Genomic DNA, 15,435 nt, shown 5'->3' on the forward strand with positions numbered 1-15,435 from the left:
TGCACTTAGGATTTAACTTGTATGCTTAATATTCATTCCTTGATCCCTTAATATTCTAAAATTGGGTTTAAGTTTTCAAAAGTCTAAAACTTGTTAAGTAACCTAATTTTATTTCCTCATTTGTTGCCATCTCGGGACTACCCTTGGATTTTCAATTAGTGTCACTCCTTTGGCGTCCAATGTAGCCTTTCTCTTGTAGGCAGAACTCCATTTCTTCCTATCCGTTGTGGGTTCAATGTATCCATCTTGGACTAACTCCCAAATTTCAAAGTCGACGGATTTTAAATAAAATGCCATTCTTATTTTCCAATATCCGTAGTGTAAGCCCAAGGGTACATCCCTCTCTTGTCTTGATGATCAACAAACCCAAATTGATGGTAGCTTGCTAATGGTTGCTCTAGTGTTGTGATTAAGATAGAGTTCATTCATGTCAACACTTGGAGCAAGAAGAACAAGGGCTAGTCTTGGAGAATGTCAAGTCTTGGTGGTCATCCTTCAACCGTATGGTTTATTGAAGAATTAAGGAAGCCACAAGTGCAAGAATGTAATTGAAGACTATCTTAAGACAAGGAGAAGATCATGCAAGCGCCGAACAAGATTGAAGATCAAGAAGACTCAAGGTTATAGTTTTAGAATGCATGGTAGTCCTCTTGGCATTTAGCGTTTGCATGTTTTGATGTTTTCAAATCATCTTTAAAACTATTTTTCTAAATGCATTATTGTATTTGAAAACACATGTTTTAGACCCAAAGACCATGGCCCAAAGTCCCTTGCACAAAATATTTAAAATCAAGTTTTTAACTCAGGACCGGTCGACCGGGCTAGGCCGTGCGACCGCGAGATGGAACCTGGAATTCCAGTGCATCTTGAAATTTATCGGGCCGGTTGAAATTCTAATAAGGCAACCAAGAGGGGGTGAATTGGTTGTTTTAAAAATTTGACCTTTTAAAAACTTTTGCTATGTAGATTTCTAGTGTTGTTTTTAATAGCTTAAATAATGGAAGATTTGATTACCAACACTTGACACTCAATAAGCATTCTATACTAGTTTTAAGTTTGATACCTTAATCAATGTAATTTGATTGCACAAATAAGCACTAGTTAGTTGGTTGGACAAACCCAAGAGATATCTTCAATAAATACAAATCTAAGTTACTCACATCAATCAAGCATGAGATAATCCCAATAGAAATAAAAACCAGTAAAAGAGTAGGGATAGAGAGAGTGCACCAAGAATGAGAAGAAGATTGCACACAAGATTTTTATAGTGGTTCGGTCTTAAACCCAAGACTTACTCCACTCTTCCCAAGTTGATCTCTTGAGGAGTCCACTAATAATTTTTTTCGCCACACCGGCTGAGTACAACAAGCACCACCGCTCCAAGGGACTTAAATACGGCGCCCCTTTCGCCAAATACAATCCTAGCACAAACGCTCTAAGGAACTTAAATACGGCGTTCCTTTCGCCAAAATGCAATGAACTAGATGAAGAAGATGTAGTAGAACACTTGGCATCTTTGTAGGCTTGATACAATGTAAAGCTCATAAAATTCTCTCAAAAAATGATTACAACTAAAGCTTAATCCACTCTAAAAAGGCTTTAATCAAGATCAAGGCACAAATGAGATGGAGAGAGATGTTCAAGGCAAAGAAGGTTTGCAAGTGTTTGTATAGGCCTTAGATATGTTGGAAAGCCTTTCTCTTGAGTTAAAATGCAAGTTTAAACTCATATATATAGCTAAAATGCAAAACTAGCCGTTACAGGGGCATTGCTGTAATTCTGGGCAACTTCCCAACGGATCTATTTTCAGGGCATTTTTGGCATTTTCCAGTTTTTGTTCCCGATTTTGTAAAATTGATATCCCATCGGTTCTTGTCGGATTTTGATGGTCTTATACTCTACGGACATGAAAAAAAATGAGAGCTATCTGTTAAAAATATTTTCAAAAATATTAGAAAATATGTTGGATCTGTTATGATAAGATTTATGTGCTGGATCCATTTTTCAAGTATTAATTTCACGTCTTTCCATTTTTAAAACTTAACTTAGCACTTCGGCTTTAGGCCCACTTGATTTTGGGTCACTTTTGAACATATTTTGGAGTGTTTTTTTTTTGCGTGCCTTGAAAAAAAACAAGTCCTAAGAGAGAGGGATATTCATTCTACCATTCAAAGCACTCTCTTGAATGACTTTTCTCATAGTCTTCATTTGATCGTCACTTTAAGTGCAAGGCTTGCTTTGGAATCTTCAAACTTGAGCTTCTTGCTTTGACATCTTCCAAGGATGATTCTGCCAATGTGTTCAAGCTCTTTTCCCTTTGTCCTTGTTGATCCTCAACTTTGGCCTTCATTGATCTTCCTTTGATTCTTCTAATGCTTGGTATGGATAAGATAGAGCTCCTCCAATTGGTTGTACCTCCAAGGAATGATGAATCCAAGTATGTTTCAGCTCCTTTGACTTTTGTTTTGTTCATCCTCAAGCATAGGCCATGTGTTGTGATGTGCTTGCATGAATCAACCTGTTAATACCTGTCTATAGCACAACACTCAATACAACACATTAGTCCATAAAAGAACTAATCAATTTATGTTTGTTAATCATCAAAACATGGTGATTGGTCCATGGGAACTCTTGGGCTAACAATCTCCCCCTTTTTTATGCTGACAAACAAAATTGATTAGGAGGAGAGTAGAATCTCTGTAGAGGTATATATGCAGAAGATAATATTTTACCACTCCCCCTCAACATATGCACAAGTCCAAAATATCAATATATAGTATGTGATGCATATGAAATCAAGGACAACTAATCAATTTTACAAATTCTCCTCCTTTTTGGCATCACCAAAAAGGACAGACTAGCCATTTAAGCACAATAATTGACACAAGAGATACTCAATAGGCACTCCTCCTAACTTCTTATCATGGATGCTAGATGAACAAGTTATAAGTGACATGATAAGAGCATAAGAACATAGGAAATGAGATGAACTAAGACAAAGCAATCCTATGTTGAAAAATCAAAGAGATATAAATCATTTTTACTTACTTTTAAGGTGTATATGAAGATATCTAAAGTTAAATAACCCTATGACCCATTCAATTAGAATATATATATGACAAGTTATAGTTCATTGTATACTTATCTTGAGAGAAATAGTGCAATTTCAAGGTATAGCATGACATGCCCCCATTTGTTTTTTTTTTTTTTGAGTATGTAGAGAAAGATATGCAGTTTAAGCACAATCAAATGGTGTTTAATAGTATGAACATTCTAACACAATCTTATGAAGCATATAAATATATAAGATTTTATAGTTATGCTTCCCCCTAAATTTTGTTATGCATGAACATAGATGAATCAAGGCATGTCATAATAAGCAAAAAGATTAAGGCTTTTCGGGTTGGTTTCGCACTTAGAGACCTTGTTCAACCTCGGGATTTCATTCGAATATGCGGGTTTAGGGCCTTGTCAAAATGGGGTGTCTACAACTATGCATATGATCCATACTTTAAGTATATAACACAGGTACACCGAGTGTTATATACCGTATGCTTCATTGCTCACCGGCTACTGTAAACACAAGTACACCGAGTGTTTACGACTGCAGCACTGGTGCATAGCTTGGAAATAGATACAACAGCACCAACAGGGTAATGACATCCCATGTGGCACGCATTGTATCTATCCCGTGGAGCCAATAATAATAAAATCAATAAAAGAAAAAAAAAACATGATGATGTATGCTGTGTAGTGTGTGAATCTCTTGTTTTAAACACCTATTTGGTGCCCCTGGATTCTAATTGATTAAATTCCCATTTATAATGATTTTAGCCCAAAATTCTTCAAAGTTAGTAATAAATGGCATTTTAACAGAGTTAGGCAATGTTCCAAGAATTCCCCAGCAGAGTCGCCAGCCTGTGGACCCCGATCCGAGAGAGGCGGGGGACGGGCCCCCACACGAGTCTCAGGATCATCCACATGAATGGAGAGCTCTACCAAGGAACTCTCGAAAGAAGTGCCTCTCGCAGTATGAGTGACGATAAAAGGTGAGATACCTCTCGATTCGGAGACTAGCCCAGATTCGAGGCGTACCTTAAACAAAGAAGAGTCGTCATCTAAGGAAGTTGGCCCTGGATCCCATACTATGCTCTGTTGCAACGGATAACCAGAGATTACAAAAGAAAGGTCCGTGCCTGGTTACGAATTTGGAAGGTCCGAAGAGCACCTCATCTGCTCAAGTGCAAACACTTGGTCTCTTATGCCATTTACTTATTGATTTTGAAGAGTTCTTGGGCGAAAGTCATGTGAAATGGGAACACATATCTCCGAGAAGACGTCTATCTAATCATGCATGTCTCGGAGGAATAATAAGTACACATAAAAGAAATGAAATAAGTGTCTGGTGTCTAAATTCTGGTGTACAAACACATGCATGCTACAGCTAAAGGTATAAGGTCTGTACATGAAAGTAAGAAAACATAGCAAAACATACAACACAATTCAATTCGATACATGACTAGACAAGAAGAATCCTAAAACTCTAATGCAAGACTTGACTCAGATCAAGATGGCCGTCCATCCCAGCTGCTCTACGTATCCCGGCCTCGGAAAGAATCAGAGTCGACGTAGTTCGATGAGCTATTCTAAACTACGATGCCTGACCATCTAGAACCGCTATCTTAGACTCGATCCACTAGACTCGACTGATTTTTAAAGCTTTTTGTACGATTGCTTAAATTCAAGTGAATTGTAATTTTTAGGACTCTTTATATGCCCTAACTAATGCAAGTTGGTTAGCCTTAAGCTAATGCAGGTGGGCCCTATACCCTATGTGTATCTAGGCTGTGCATCCTAAGAAAACCACGGGCTGACTATATGCTTCCTAGTCTAGCCATCGGTTCGACTAAATATCTAACCGATCAACTTGAGGCCTCCTAACTCTAGGGACACTCACGCGACAGGACATACCATATCATTACAAATCAGGACAGGCTCCTAACTCTAAAACACCCCAAATATCTAGGACAGACTCCTAACTCTAGGGGAAGATCTTTTTGAAAAGGTTTTAAAGAAGTTTTGTATTTTTTTGAAGGTTTGAAATGTTTATTTTTAAAGGTTTGGCTGGACCTGGGACATGGATCCCAAGCTGTACTACGTACCTCGTGGAAGAGGATCAAGCATACGTAGTTCGGAACAGAATTTCCTAACTACTCTAAGACTCAAGACTTTTGAGATTTTTGGATTTTCAGATGTTTTTCAAGTATTTTTGTTGTTTTTGACATAAGAGGACAGAATCCTATCATCATAAGAGTAGGACTAACTCCAGATATCCCGCAAAGGTTGGACAGCATCCTATGCTTTGCGGGGGAATTGGAAAGAATCACGACTCTGCAAGGGTTGGACAGCATCCTATACCTTGCAGGAGCGGATAAAATCACATGACTTGATGAGAGGTTGGACGGAAATCTAACCCCTATGATGATAGGACTGACTCCTGAAACTGAAGGACTGACTCTCTAGCTAAGGAGAGATTCATAAATTGGTGACTCTTAGAGAGGGGGTGCTATATAGACAAAGCATGTCTTCTAGAGAAAAGGGGAGACAAGGAGGGGTGTCAATGAGACTAACCAAGTCTCCTAAAAGAGAGGGGCTCCAAGTAACCTTATCACTGCCCCTGCAAATGAAAAATAGGGTAAGATATCTAACAGACCAAGTCGGTCCTTAACTTAAAGGAGGCTCTCTACTTGAGACTTGGATAGTCTCTTATAAATGACTCGCTAATGAGACAAAGCTTGTCTCCAAAGGATGTGACTTTCTATGAGACAAAGCATGTCTCCCTAAAGGGTAGGCTCAAGATGTCTCTTTCATTGCCCTTGCAATAATAAGACTCCTAATGTTGAAGGGTATCCAAAAGACTGAGCAAGTCTTTAAAAAAACGAGGGGACGGCTACTTGGACTAAGCGAGTCCTCTATGGATGGGCTTGGGCTATCGCCTTCATCGCCCTTTCATAATGAGAAAGGGCAAGGGTTCAAAGGGTGTCTAAAAAGCTAAGAAACTTTTATCTAAAGAAGGAGAAAGAAAACAGGGGGTACTACCATGACAAGGTATGTCCTTATAAATATAGGCTTGGGCTAGCGCCTTCATCGCCCTCGGCAATGAATGGGTTTTTACAATCTAAAATACCTGAAAGGAGGAGAGGTCTCTACCTAAAGAAAGAAGGAATAAGAGGGAAAAGGGTACTACCACGACCGGGTAAGTCCCTCCAATGATGGGCTTGGGCGAACGCATTCATCGCCCTTTCATAATGAATAAACATCCAACAAAGAGAAAACTTTTTTTTTTCTAAAAAATGAGATCGTTTCTAAACAAATATAAGAGGCTTTTATTACATACAATCTCTTCTTCCTTCACATATCCAAAAGAAAGTATTCCCACATAAATAGACTACATCTAAGGAACTCCTAAATTAGTCGACCAAAGAATATCATAGATCATCTAAAACTCTACTTTCTTCCCATGAAAGACCACCTGAACGTGCTAATACAAAAAATATTAACTGTCTCAAGAAGGACTGATTATCTAAATATTTTAAACCAATTAGTAACATAAAACAATTATCCACCAACCAAAAATTATTTAAAACTTATTGTGGTCCACCTATATCAGTCAAAGGGTGAAGGGACAAAAACCATCACCAACACTTCACTGAACCCTTCCATTCAAATATTTTCATGTTCAGATGCTAGTGAAGCATGTAACAACTAGTGAAAATAAGAGCACTTAGACTAGTACAACAACGTAGAAATCATCATCACTAGAGACAACAAGGAACAAGATGGACCTAAATTTGAACCTCTTACAGCTAGACAAACCTCCTACGAATTAAAGTAACCAAAGGAGGGGAAGCAATGCATTCAGTCTAAATGACCACAAAATGAAACTCAGAATCAGAAAATGATGACCTTGTGTAGATCTATTTATATTTTTTTTTTTACCACTAGATACTTAGTACAATTTTACATCATCCAAGTCTTAAGCCAGATATAATGTCTCATCTGATGATCCTAAAGTGACACTGGTTGGGGGGACAACTGAATTGTGTTGAGTTAATCATAGATATATCAGAACCAGATGACACGTTTACCCCTCAACCAATTTCGTCTAACCTATGGATTACCTAAGTAATCTCAGGCCACAAACCATAAACCAAACTCCACAAACATAGAGTATTTCCCAATCAATTTACAATCACAGCTACTGAGAAAATACCATCAACTGAGCCGATTTAAGCTAGGAACATACAACCTCAAAAGCATGGCTAAATTGATATCATTTCTTAACATTTAAGTATTTCTATTCATATCAAGATACTCTACCTACAGTATGAGAGTATACATAGCAAATGATAATAAAAATAGGCATGAGTAAATAGCATCTTGAAAAAGTATGAACACATAATCAGTCAACAAATAGGAACATATAGCAATTCAAACAGACTAAGTGGAAAGATCATGATATAGCAAGGCAACTGATCTAAATCCGAATCATATGATTATATGACTTGAACGCATATCAATTCTGAATTAGAATTAAAATTACATAAAAATATATATTTATAAAAAATTAAAAAAATTGATGCAGATTCAAACCAAAACACAAAACATGTTTCAATGCAAACAATATAAGGTTAAAAAAAATCCAAATCAGATCTTACCTTTATGCGTTATCTTATCTTATCTTTTTTTCTTAAGAAATACTTCAAAAATATTCCAGAAAATTGCTGATCTTGCTAAATCCCAAGAGATCTTGCTAATGAAACACTAATGCTCTGATTTTAAACCATGACTCAGCGCGAAATTTGGGCCAGAGATGAGAATCTGGCTAGAGAAAAAGGTTTGGATAGGAGAAAACAAGTTCTTGCCAGAGAAGAAATGTAAAGATTTAAGGTTTGTGTTAGGATTTTTATGGCCTGATCCATGAAGAAAAGGGATTGGATCTAATAATTTCAGGTTTCAAGCATAGATTTAGCAAAGAAGAAAATACAGACCAAGGTTTTAGGCTAAATCTTTGATGGATCTAAAGGTTAGGGCTTCTAACCTAGGGTTTGATAGCTAGAAGAATGAAGAACTTATGATATAACAAAGCAGAAACGATGTATTAGAACGCTTGCTGGTAGCGAGATGAACGGCCGGAATTGATCGGAGCTGGCCGGAATTGATCGGAGCTGGCCGGAGCATGAGCCGGAGTAGATGAAAAAAAGGGTTTTGAGCAAGGATGATCGAAAAAACTGAGGAATTCAACTTGAAGAAGAAGAAGAAGAAGAAGAAGAAGAAGAAGAGGAGGAGGAAGAATAGGAAATGATTTCAGCCGGAGCTTTGGGCCGGAATCGTGACCGGAGATTGACGGAGAAGATGAGATCCCCTTTATCTCTCTCTAGCTCTCTCTCTCTCTCTCTCTCTCTCTCTCTCTCTCTCTCTCTCTCTGTAAATTTTCTTTTTTAAAAAAAAATGAGATTAAATGGCTATTTATAAGGGAAAGTGAGTGTTGATATTGGCACTCCACTTGGATGAAGCGCGCGAAAATTTGATGACCGCGCGAATTTTTGATAGGCGCACGAAATTACGTATCTTTTTCAGATTCGGATCGACACCGTTCCAGGATAAATCCGCCCCCCTCTCAGGATAAACTCACCCCCTTTTCCTAATTTGCACTATGATTTTGCTTGACTCGTTTGCTAAGCAAACGTGCTCGGAATTCGACGAAATTTTGCAGGGACCTTGGTGGGACCCTAAGCTAGCTTGGGGTGAAATTTGGGGTCCTACTTCACTTATTTGGTTGGGTTTTTGTTCAAACACGGGAGGCTCAGGGTACGGTCAAAATGGGGTGTCTACACTTGGCAAAATTGGGTGTCTACAGATTCCTAAGGTTGAGAGCTTAGGTATTTGGTGCCCATAGGTCTTAGGTGCCTAAGGTTGAGAGCTTAGGTCTTTGGTGACCTAGGTCTTAGGTGCCTAAGGTTGAGAACTTAGGTCTTTGGTGCCCGTAGGTCTTAGGTGCCTAAGGTTGAGAACTTAGGTCTTTGGTGCCCGTAGGTCCTAGGTGCCTAAGGTTGAGAATTTGGGTCTTTGATGCCCATAGGTCTTAGGTGCCTAAGGTTGAGAGCTTAGGTCTTTGGTGCCCGTATGTCTTTGTTGCTGCCAAGATAAAGATAGAGGAACGCTCTAGTACTTGTAAGCTAACAGATAACTTTCATTGATTAATGGGGAGGTTACATGCATTATCAAGACTGGGTTTTGTTCTTTTTATTGAAAACAAAAGGTAGATGGTACTACATCGAGTGTTCCTTTTTCGGGTGCCCTCCGCTTTTGACATAATCTTTGAGATATCCTCTCTATATAAGGTTTTCGATCTCCTCCTTGAGATGACGGCATTCATCCGTGTCATGGCCATGGTCTTTGTGAAACCAACAATATTTCGACTTATTTCTCTTGTCCCCTGGCGTCCACAAGTTTTGAGGCCAAGTGAGGAACTTTTCTCCTTGGATGGCAATTAAGATCTGCTCCCGCCTTGTGTTAAGGGGCGCGTACTCTTCCTCCCGGCGGAGTGGGCTCCTTTCCCTACGGGGTTCCCTCTTGTCGTGACGAAGTTTTAAAGCCGACCCCGACCCATTCTTATCTTCATCCCGGACTTTTCTCTTTTCATCATTCTGGCCACCTAGGTTCAAGTTTAGGGCAGCTAGAGTTTCTTCAGTAGTGATGTATTTTTCAGCCCGGGTGATCAGGTCAACCAGGGTGGAAGGAGTCTTCTTGGCTATGGAGAGTCTAAAGTCCGCAAACCTCCCTCCCATCAACAAGGCATTTATTGCTGCCCATGCAACAACATCAATGTTTTGAAAGTCTCCAGGTGATCGATCGGATCTGTGGTTCCATCGTATTGGGGTAGTTGTGGCATTTTGAATCTACGCGGCGCAGAGGCACCGATAACCTCTTTTGTAAAGGGAGGTTTGCTTGAAAACGACCGTTGTCCGACAGGAGTGCCCCCTTTCAAAAGCAGCCCAATTCGATGGTCCATCTCATCGAGCTTGCGCTCCATGTGAGCAGTTTTTATATCTACTCTCTGGTTTTTGAACTGTTGTCCTCCTAACCATTCCTACCAGGTTTGGGCTCGAGGCTGAGTCTAAGCATGGTTTAAATTTCGACCGAAATCCAAAATTGCGGAATCCAAAATTTCGGATTTCATACCGAAATTTCGGATTTCGGTGGGGACCGAAACCGGATTTCACCGAAATTCCGAATTTCACCAATTACCAAATTTCTGCATAAATTTAAGAATTTCGGTCCGAAATTTCGGAATTTCAAACCCAAATTTCGGATTTGGCCGAAATTTTGGTTTTCTGTGGGGTTCGAAACTGTTACCGAAATTTTAAACCATGAGTCTAAGTAGCTTTCAGGACTTCTCTTGCGGTGGTGGAGCTGCCTGTATCTGAGGCTTTGGTGGAGCGGGTTGTTGTTCCTCAGGTAGAGGGGGAACAACGACCTGAGAAGCTAAGTGTCGCCCTGGTGATCGTTTTTAGGAGTAGACTTAGCATGCTGACCTGGGTTTGTGTGCGCGCTCTTCCGAGCAGCCATGCTAAGATCAACTAGCAGCCTTTTGTTCTTCCCCACGGTCGACGCCAATCTATTGCAGCCAAAATAAGTGATCTGCTGATATGGCGTCGAAAGAGCTTCCAACCGCCTGCGCACGTAGCAAACGGTTAGAAGGCCAACCCGGAGTTTTTTACTCCGGGAAGACCCTCCGATGCTGAAGTCAGTGACTGCAACAACTAATAAAAAGATAGACTAGAATTGTAAGTTTTTTGGATTAGAACCCTCACCTTTGAGCCTTAGGAGGCTATTTATAGTAGGCGGCTAAAGAGGGGTTAAGTGTGAGATTACCTTAATGCCCCTGTACAAGTGTCACCTTGTGATTGGGCAAGGGTTTGGTCTAGAACTTTCCAAATTGGGTAAGATTACGTAGGTACCCTTTTCCATGGGTCACTATGATTGTGTTGTTATCTTTGGAAAAATTGCCATTGGGGGACATCAAGATGTAATTTCCTTTACAAAGTAAGGTACGAGGTGGTGACATCATAAGATCTCCGGCTCACATTGCTCTCAGAACTTATGATATAAATCCCTCTACCTTTCTTTTACTTTCCACACTGTCTTTTCCTTTTAGATTTCAGTTAACCAGATTGTGATCAGTTGCGAGATCTTCCGGGACTCATATAGCAACATACGATCTCAATCAGGATAACTACAGCTTATTTCTTATTTTTTGTAAATTCACTTTATTTATATCTTGGAATTAAGTGCAATCTAAGTAAAGGATAAAAAGATAAGTTATCATGTTTAAATCCTTCGAAAAATGCCAAACCAAGTCAAGAGACCGGATTCGTCCGGGCAAGAGAGTTACCTAACAACTTCCCCGATTGTAACCATAACCCTTACCCAGATATCTGTAAGGACCATGCCTTAAACAAACAGAGCAAAATTATAAGGTTCTAAGTCCAGAGCAAAAGAACCCCTTTGGTTATTGTTCCTCCAATGAAACTCGAGTAACACTCCCCTTTTTCATTGAAAGAACACGCAGGGTTCTAAGCCCTAACCTAGGTGGCGACTTTGAGTTTCTCTTTCTTGCGAAGTCAGGACCTCGGTCCCGAGTCCGCAAGAAACGCAGATCAACTAACAATTCCAGAGAACCCAATGTGGTGATCCCCTGCCGCCTCACGCGCGCGGGAAAAAATCGGCTCTCACAGACTGGCGACTCTGTTGGGGATTCATTGATAATTTATTTCAGCAGACTTGTTTATTGAAAATAAAAAAAGGTTATAGCTCTGTATTGATTTGACTTGGCATTTTCGAAAAATTCAACCAAATAACTTGGCTTTTTCCGCCTTAGGGTTATCCTTAACCCGATGTAGCCTTTAGGGGTATCCGCAAGTTGCTAACACTTCGCAAGTTGCAGACGCTCCTAACGTGCGGAATAAAATAAGTGTTAGATTTACTTTCCAGTACCATATACTTGTTCTGCATGGATTGCAAGAGCCAATGCTCAAAATCGACGCCAATTGTGCGAAAATGCCTCGGGAGGCACCTAGGCTTACCTATTTATTTTTGTGCAAACACATGCACACACCATATTTTTGCATACCTATTACTCTCGGGAGTGACTAGCACTCGGGACGGATGGGTGGCGTTTGGAATTTCATCACCCGGATTGTTGTTTGTCACGCGCTCGTTTGATGTGAAAGTACCACCTCTTTGCACGCCGCCCTTGTAGTGGGGTTAAAACGATGATGTATTGAACTTCCCGCCGGGCTGGGGACTACCTGGCAAGGGTTGTTTGATCACTTTGGCGAGAGGGACCTTCAAGCCTTTATCACAATGTATAAGCCCAGCATACGCTCATAGATGTTACCAACTCATGTGGAGATTGAGAGGCCGCGGGGTCTCATCCCGCTGCCTCGCCTCGAGATCGGATCCCACACATACACATACACACGCTTGCCCTGCCTAACCGTGCCCAGAGTGGCCTTTTAGACCGAACAGTTTGAAGATCCAAACTATTCATTTGTTGGCCCCAATGTAAATAGATTCTCCCACAAAAATCCAAACTACTAAGTTGTATATGTTGCCCTTTCCAACTTAGGCGTCGAAAGAGCTTCCCGAGGTCCAAACTCCAGGCAGTTTTATGACGTTCATTAGTGGGTGTAGGTTGGAGCTATCTCTCCTCTCTCATATTCTTATAATGAACAACGGAGCCTTTAAAAGCTACCTTGTTTTATTTATAAAATAGGCATAATTAAAAATTACTAATCGCAACCATATCTAAGAACACAAGACAGGAAGGGATGAGATCATCTATAACTCCATTCCTGTAATGACATCTCTAAGAATACCAATGAGATCATCTATAACTCCATTCCTGTAATGATAATCTAAAACATATTGAGTGAAGATCACAATCAAACGATAGAAGATAATAAAAAAGGGTACATCTATAAAGAACAGTAGAGCCTTTATAAGCTACTTTATTTAACTTAAGTAATAGGGATGGTTGAAGATCACTAACCCCAACAATCGTTATGAATACAAGATGGTTGGTATTAACCAAGAACACTTGACATATATGCGGGAATCTCACTGAGATAATATATAACTCCACTCCTGTCAGTTAATTCCGCCGGCGGAACAACCATCGATAAGGTAAAACAAACTATACGCCGCATTTGAGATTACGGTCATATTGATATAAAGATAAAAACTAACATTAATAAAAGAAGGGATTTGCTAGGGATCAATGCAAAAGGCATTTCGCGGGCCACCTGTTGCATAAGAAAGCAGCCACCTCAGATGAATTAAATGAATAAGACAAAATCTGTTGAAAAGTAAGGCTACATGGCTGCTCTCTAATGCAACAGCCGGCCCACAAATGACTTCTGAGATGGTCCCTGGCAAATAAATAAGATATTTATGTTGGAAAATCCCTAATAAGAAAGCTATGTTACAAAAAATATCAACCCAAAAAAATAGGGGATACGAGTAATTTTATATTACTTTGACCATTGAGGGACATATAACGCAGCCCATAAATTTAGACACTTCCACTGATTTGTCTTCATTGATTTTCGTTGGGCCTCCACTTCTGATTGGGCCACTTCCCCAGGATATAGGGCCAAATTCGGATATCCACAAGATTTAGATTTGGATTCCTCGCATTTGTATTTTAGATTTGTCGCTGGATCAGATCCTTAGATTTCCAAATCAGCTACAAATGTGAAAAAAAAAATCGAATTTTCAAATCTGTTCTGCAAGACATTATTTGAAAATCAATATTTGTGGCAATTACCTTCACCCTCGCTGCTCCTTGACCTTGCTGGTGCAGCAGCCAGACATCTCTCTCTCTCTCAACATCAGCATGAGGTGATTGATGTATTTTGTATCCAAAACTCAAATCCAAATAAAAATACAAAAACATGAGATATGCAAATGTGGCCCTAAGGAAATCTTTATCGACTCAGTGTCGTACGTTTGACTGGACTCGGGTGTTTTCAACTCCACTCAGTCTGGTCAACTTAAAGAGGAACGAGAAGTGGGAAGAAGCATATATAGGCAGAGAACATCGGCCATCTTGGTCTTGTCCTCATCATGAGGCATTCGAGCATTTAACATAGCTGCCGACGGAGCTTCGGCAATCGGCAACTAGTCCTCCCGGCGGGACGATCAACATTCCGACCAAAAGGGTAGACTGATAGAACATTGTTCCAACAAAACAGAAAATAGAAAAGAAGGTCGAGAGCAACGGAGAGTTAATTCGAGGAAACTCAGGCCTTCAATGAGTTAATTCGATGAAACTCGACCTCTAATGTGATAAATGCATTAAATTTAATTATTACTTGCACCAAAGCCATACGGCATCTACATCTTATAAAAAATAAGGAGAGCAGAATAGGAAACAAAGATCAACAAAGTAGGAAAAGGAGAAAATAGAAACCTCCTGCAATATAAAAATCATCAAAAAAAGAAAAATATATTCATAACATCCTCACACCCTTAAATCCAACCTTGTCCTCAAGGTTGATTAGTAATTTCTTGAGAAAAAGAACCGTGGAAGGAAGATTCACCATCTTATTTCTTCTTGGATTGGAATGGGACTAAAAGGGGGGATTGAGTAGCCCTACATGCTCTAAGATTTCTACCCCTCCAGCTGCTTTATGTACAAAGAATATGAGCTGTGTCACCTGGATTTTCTTTCTAACTAGAGACACGATATTAATTTCTAGAGATTTTATTCATTATTTGATGTTTCTAGATGGCTGAAGGGAAGAACATCACATCGTTGGAGTTTGCAAGATAGATTGACGATAACTCGGATTGGGTTGAGGGATTGTCACTCTCATTTCATCATGTGAGAAGATCAGCCAATAGCGAGGCTGACGGACTAGTTAATTAGGGGAGGTGTCTCTAGCGAGGAGTTGGAAGGTTTTGATTTTCTCCTCACTGAATGTGTTATTCATTTGGGCGATGATATTTTCACCCCCTACATTACACGTGCTCCCGTTATTAAGCAAAAGATAACTGTATTAAAAGAGAGAAGATTAAAAGTGAAATTCAGCGAGCAAAGATTAAGAGAGATAAGATAACAAGGAAAGATTGCCCAATGTAAAAGGACTCCCGCAAGGCCCGCCCTTACTGTGGTTGTTAACATTGTCCGAGGGTTACTTTCTTGCTTAAGAGATATGATATTGTCCTATTCCAAGACCACCAGATTGACACAATTGCTCTCTTGATTGACACATTTGCTCCCAATTAAGTAGGTGAACTCTCCTGACGCAATATCTTCATTCATAAGTTTAGGAAAAACATTGTTGATATCCACAATCCCTTTCG

Source organism: Tasmannia lanceolata, unplaced genomic scaffold, assembly GCF_043159265.1.
Source record: "Tasmannia lanceolata isolate RefF3 unplaced genomic scaffold, GAP_Taslan_0.1 ptg000012l, whole genome shotgun sequence".
In the NCBI taxonomy this organism is placed as follows: domain Eukaryota; kingdom Viridiplantae; phylum Streptophyta; class Magnoliopsida; order Canellales; family Winteraceae; genus Tasmannia; species Tasmannia lanceolata.